The following is a 6,446-nucleotide window of genomic DNA, read 5'->3' on the forward strand; positions in this document are numbered from 1 at the left end:
AAGAATAAGTACCCAAAAGATACGGCTCCGAAAGAAATGGAGCTCTGCTATGCAATCTCTGAATAAGCAGCTATGGATCAAGTCTGTCTCCCTGTGCACCTGCGGGCATGACGCAGCGTCCACAAACAAAAGGACGTCAGTACGAAGAATGTACTGAGTATGTAAAGCATGATCAACATCAATATAGAAGCATAATAGATATCATATGAAAATGGCATAGGAGGGGAGACAGTAATATCATCATCATCATCATGTCGCTTTGTCACGACCCAAACCCCGTGGGCCGCGACTGGTACCCTAACTGGGTACCCATACATACCTACCTGATCGAATTCGAACCATACAGATTTTTTTTTTTTCGTTTCAAAACAGAAGTACGGAAATAGGCCGATACAAATACGGCACGCGCGCAACCATACGTATATATACATATATACCTGAACATACAGACATTTACAAGTAAGCCGATAAGGCTAACATACAGACGAAACCCGTAACCCACACATCTATCTACAGGCCTCTACAGACATACAGAATCATATGGCGGGACAGGGCCCCGCCGTACCCAGAATATACACACATACAGAGTACACAGAAGACAGAAGATATATACCAAAAAGATATGCTCCGAGTCAAGGGAGCTCTTCAGATAGCAGAGTCGGAAACCTACGCTGGCGGCGTATCACCTGGCGCGTCTGTACCTGCGGGCATGTAGCGCAGCCCCCGAAGAACGGGGGTCAGTACGGAAAATGTACCGAGTATGTAAAGAAAAAACGTAACAGATATAAACATAGTCCGAACTAGAGTCACAGAAATATAACGGGCAGAATCATAAGTCAAACTGACGGACAGAGTTATGATCCAGACAGACACACAGAATCGTGTCACACACAAATGAACAGAATTATAGTTCGGGCAGACAGACGGAATCATAATGCGGACAGACGAGCAGAATCTGAATTCATACGGACATACAGAAGCAGAAGCCATACGGACATACAGAAATAGTCGTACCACAGACGGACAGACAGTAGTATGTCGGACAGAATTATGCATGCAGAGTAGCACAGAGTCATACAAAATCATACAGAGGCGTGTGCTTTATAAATACAGATGGCACACACATATATTCATACAGATCCCGGCCCTGTCTGGGGGCGCGGTAACAGAACCCGGCCCTCTTAGTACGGGACGCGGTGGACAGACAGAATCAAATCAGATCATATGCCATCCTGGCCGCCATCCCCATACACAGATCATACAGACATACAGATCCCGGCCCGTACGCCGAGGGACGCGGTGAAAAATGTAGAGAAATATGCACGATAACAGAACCTGGCCCGGGTCGCAGTGAAAGAATGCATTGAGACAGACACGAACCGATAAATGAGAAACCACCTACCTACAGACTCAACATACAGACTCAATCAAACTGAAGGGTCCCAAACGGCGAGCCAAAATCAGAATATCCAGATAGTATGCATAGCACGCGCCTATATCCTAGTTGGGAAGGCACGACAGATTATTACCAGAATGGGATTCTCAGATGTTCAGAGATCATAATGTATAAATTACACAAAAATAGCCATAATATACATAAAATAATAGTTCAGAAGTTTTTGGAGAAAATCGGACCAAAACAGAAGTATTTTAAAATCGTACCGGAAGTATCGGGCCTTGTGGGCCCACCTCGGACCAACCCGAGGCTACATACGTAAATTATTGATAGTTGACCTTATGAGGTCACCCATACTCAATCGGAAGTGTTCCGACTCCGTTTGGGGAAATTTTGTGCAAAATCTCACTTTAAGGGCAATTTGTAAGAAAATAGGTTCATTTGAATTGAAGGAATTTGAGCGGTTTTCCGTCTCGAATTCCAGGGAGCGGAGTCGGACTTAAGGCTCGCGGCCGAGCCTACCACATCCAGAACATGCCTAGGAACGTAGAGAAGTGCTTCACATACCTTGATGGCGCCTTATGCTCGCTTGGCGTCAATCCAAATTTCGTCCAAAATCTGGAAATGGTCAAGTTTACCATTTGGTTAGTTCCATTCTTTCAATACTCTAACTTTACACATAATTGCCTACCGAAATTTTGGCAGCATTTCCTCTGTATATACGACATCCCCGAGACTTAGCTCGGCTCAATTTAGCAACACAACAACCCAGAGGAGACATCCAAACAACAACAAACATCAATAAACACTAAATCATACGCTATGGCATTATTAGCCACCTTTCGACACGATGAATCATCTTTCGTTTCAAGCTTACATTTCCAACCAAAACTTATTATTTTCATATCCATTATCCATCAAAATCATTACGACACACATCGGAGGAATCCATAACATGTTCACATAATATTCATAAGATATTCATAAAATTCACAAACATTCAACTTTCCATCAAGTCACTACTTTTCCAATCCCTTCCTAACTTTCAACAACCTAATAACCAATCTTCCATAACAACACAATTAATATGCTAACAAGATTCAATTCATCTTCCAACACCAACACACACCACACGGCCACACCTCAAAATTCTCAACTTTCCTTAATTCATTCAACTTTCATTTCTAATACAATTCCTACCACACTACAACTAGATTTCAACATAGTTTCAAGTCACCATAGACATGCAATATACATATATGCATTTCGGCCACACACCCCAAATTTCAACACACCAAATTTCCATATTTTTCATTCATTCACACATACTACAACATACATACATCATTTTTAACACAACAAAAGCATGAAATCCTTACCTTTCTTCAAGTTCTACACTTGGAAGATGAAATTGTTTTCTTGCCACAATCTTTATATCAACTTGTAGAGAATCTTGTGCTTAGCAATAATCTCTCAAGAGATGAACTTTTTAAACCAAAGAATTGGCTCCAAAAATTTTTCTTTCTTTTCTTTCTTTTTTTTTCTCTCCAAACCCGAAATGCTCTCTCTTGCTCTCTACTCTTTCTCTTTGATTTTTTTCTTGAATGTTCTAAAGGATATGGATGATATATATTTAGCACATGGAAATTAATTAATTCCATGGGCCTTGGGTTGGTCTTGGCCGAATGGGCCTCTTAAAATTGGGCCTCACTTCACTTATTTTTTTTTGAGCCCAAAATGGTTGGTTACATATGGTAATTCATGGAACAAGTTTCCAAAATTCCAATTTTGCCCTTGGCCACCTTTCGTAATTCCACCCCATTGAATTCATAACCTACACATGCATACCAAGTAAGGTCCAATTGTGGCCTTATTCATCACAAGTCAATTTATCTTGAATTTTTTTGAATAAGCGAAAATGTCGGATGTAACACGCTTACTTGCATACATCGTCGTTCGTATCCCATAATAATACTCGTACCATACTTGTGCTCATATTCGTATACATGTCCTTATTCGTATTCTTATACATAGTCTTATCACATTCATATTCATATTATATACATAGTCATTTCATATACATAGCATTTACATAGCATACCCGACCTCATAGGATCGGTGTCTTATATATATACTTGGCCAACCAAGGCTCAAGATCATGCATACCTGGCCCTACCAAGGCATCAGGGTTATCCGTACCATCTGCAGAGGTGTGCGCGCATTTCGTAATCGTATACATACTTTATACATAGTCATACACATATAGTCTTGCCCGGCATCATAAGCTCGGGGTCTTATCATAGCCCTTCTTAGGCATAGATATACATATCTCATAGCTCGTAAGCATCTCTAATGTCATTTTACTCTCATCATCATTACTATCCTCATCATTATCGTTACATCTACATTATGGACTTACTCGTCATGCGAGGAACACAGTATAATCATAGTACATATTAAGGGTCGTGAGCTTATGAGCTCGGAATGTCAACCATATGAAGACAACATACTCATATAGAGGAATTAGGAATTTGGCCAAGAACCATGCCTTATGAAAGAAGGGTTAGCCTTACATACCTTTCCGTCGAACTATTCTACACTTGCACGTTCCCTTCCAATGAGCGTTTATACCTTCATTAATATCATAACAATGGCCATTAGTCATTCACATTATCCACATTATCTAGATTCCTCAATTTGCCTCTAATTCACCCACATTCATGATTATAACACCCATCTTCGTCCATTCGTCTAAAGTGTTTAGTTCATGATCTTAATACCATTTATAACCCATTCATATCACAACACAACAACATTCATAACTCTATTCAAACTATTTCTCAAAATGTCACTATTTATCAATCATGACCTAGTTGGCCATATTTTCTACAATCCATGTATTTTAATTCTCCAATACCTTAAACATCTTGTAAAAATCATGAATCTTACCTTAGAAGTTGTAGGACCAAGCTTTGGTTGATAATACTCTTCTTTGAGCAAAACCCTAGTTTTTCTCCATTTGAATTTCTTGACTTGGATGATCCTTGATGATTCCCTTATCCTTGATTCACTTGTCTTAATGTTATTGATGGCTTATAATCCTTGAGAACTCATATAATAAATGTAAAGAGAAGTTTTAGAGAGAAGTGGTGTAATGTTGTAATGAAATAAAATAAGTCTTGATCCTCATATTTAATGAATTGGAAAATCTGTGTTGGGTGAACAGTGGTCGTCCATGGAGGTTTACGGTCCGTATTCCACTTTACGGACCGTCCCTCGTGGTCGTCTTTAAGCTTAAGTAGGACCAGAGACTTTGGCCTGCATGCATGGGATTTACGACTATGGTTTACGGGCCGTAAATCACTTTACGGTCCGTCCACCAGGTCGTATTATACCTCTTCCTCAGCTGGCAGAAAGTTGAAGTTGGGCATGCCAGTTTACGACTTCAAGTTTACGGACCGTATTGCACTTTACGGTCCGTATTTTTCACTATACGACCACTGGGCAGAAGGTTGAAGCTTTTGCATGGCAGTTTGCGACTGCCAGTTTACGGACCGTATTGCACTTTACGGTCCGTATTTTGCAATATACGACCACTGGGCAGTTTTTGCCAACTTTAAATTTTTTTCCCATTTCTCGACTTTTCATTCTAATCATCCACATCCCTTCACATACATTTCCCATGAAACATTATACACTCGCACTCCTCCTACACATCATTAGTCCATTTACTTGCGTACCAACGGAAAATTTCCGAGGTGTAACATTCTACCCCCCCTTAGGAACATTCGTCCTCGAATGTTAAAGGCTTGGGGAATTCCATAAAAATTTTGCCAGAGTTCCCTCTGTAATGTGGCACTACCACCCTGTCACAACAACCCACAATAACAATGCCTCACAGGGCAATAATACAACAGCACTAGAAATTTTGCCACACACGACCTGAATGTATAAAAGGGAAAACATGCATACCTTATGATTTTGACGTCTCATCTTGGACTTCTTCCAAGGTCTGAAATAAATGTGGGTATTTGGATCGCATATTCGCTTCCGCTTCCCATGTCATTTCCTCTCGATTGTCATTTCTCCACAGAACTTTAATTGAGGCCACTTCTTTGTTTCTAAGCCTCCGTACTTGCCTATCTAATATGGCAATGGGTATTTTATCATAAGTTAACTTTTCTGTCACTTGAATATCATTCACTGGGACGATCCTCGTAGGATCTCCAACACACTTCCGAAGCATCGAGACATGAAATACTGGATGGACTGACTCCAAATCTGGAGGTAGATCTAGCTTATAGGCCACTTTGCCTATTTTGCGTATAATCTCATAGGGTCCGATATACCGGGGACTGAGCTTGCCCTTTCTGCCAAATCTCATAACGCCTTTCATTGGCGACACTTTCAAGAATACCCAATCCTTAACTTGGAACTCTAAGTCCCTTCGATGATTATCTGCATAGGACTTCTGGCGAATTTGAGCCGCTAACAATCGATCTTGTATAAGCTTGACTTTCTCTATTGCTTGCTGGACCAAATCTGGCCCTATCAACTTGGCTTCTCCGGTTTCAAACCACCCAATTGGGGATCTACACTTTCGCCCATATAGAACCTCATACGGTGTCATTTGAATGCTAGAATGATAACTGTTATTGTAGGCAAACTCAATGAGTGGCAAATGGTCATCCCAATTTCCTCTAAAATCTATCATACATGCCCACAACATATCTTCAAGAGTCTGAATAGTACGTTCAGCTTGCCCATCGGTCTGTGGGTGAAATGCCGTGCTTAGGCGCACTTGAGTCCCTAAACCTTCTTGGAAAGACCCCCAAAACTTGGTTGTAAACTGAGTTCCTCTATCGGAGATAATAGATACCGGAACGCCATGGAGTCTCACTATCTCTTTGAGATAAAGCTTTGCATAATCTTCTGCCACATAGGTCGTCCTGACCGGTAAGAAATGCGCTGACTTTGTGAGTCTATCCACGATCACCCATATAGAATCATATTTACGTCGAGAACGGGGTAACCCTGTAATGAAATCCAT

The sequence above is a fragment of the Lycium barbarum genome, chromosome 12 (genome assembly GCF_019175385.1).
Source record: "Lycium barbarum isolate Lr01 chromosome 12, ASM1917538v2, whole genome shotgun sequence".
Taxonomy (NCBI): domain Eukaryota; kingdom Viridiplantae; phylum Streptophyta; class Magnoliopsida; order Solanales; family Solanaceae; genus Lycium; species Lycium barbarum.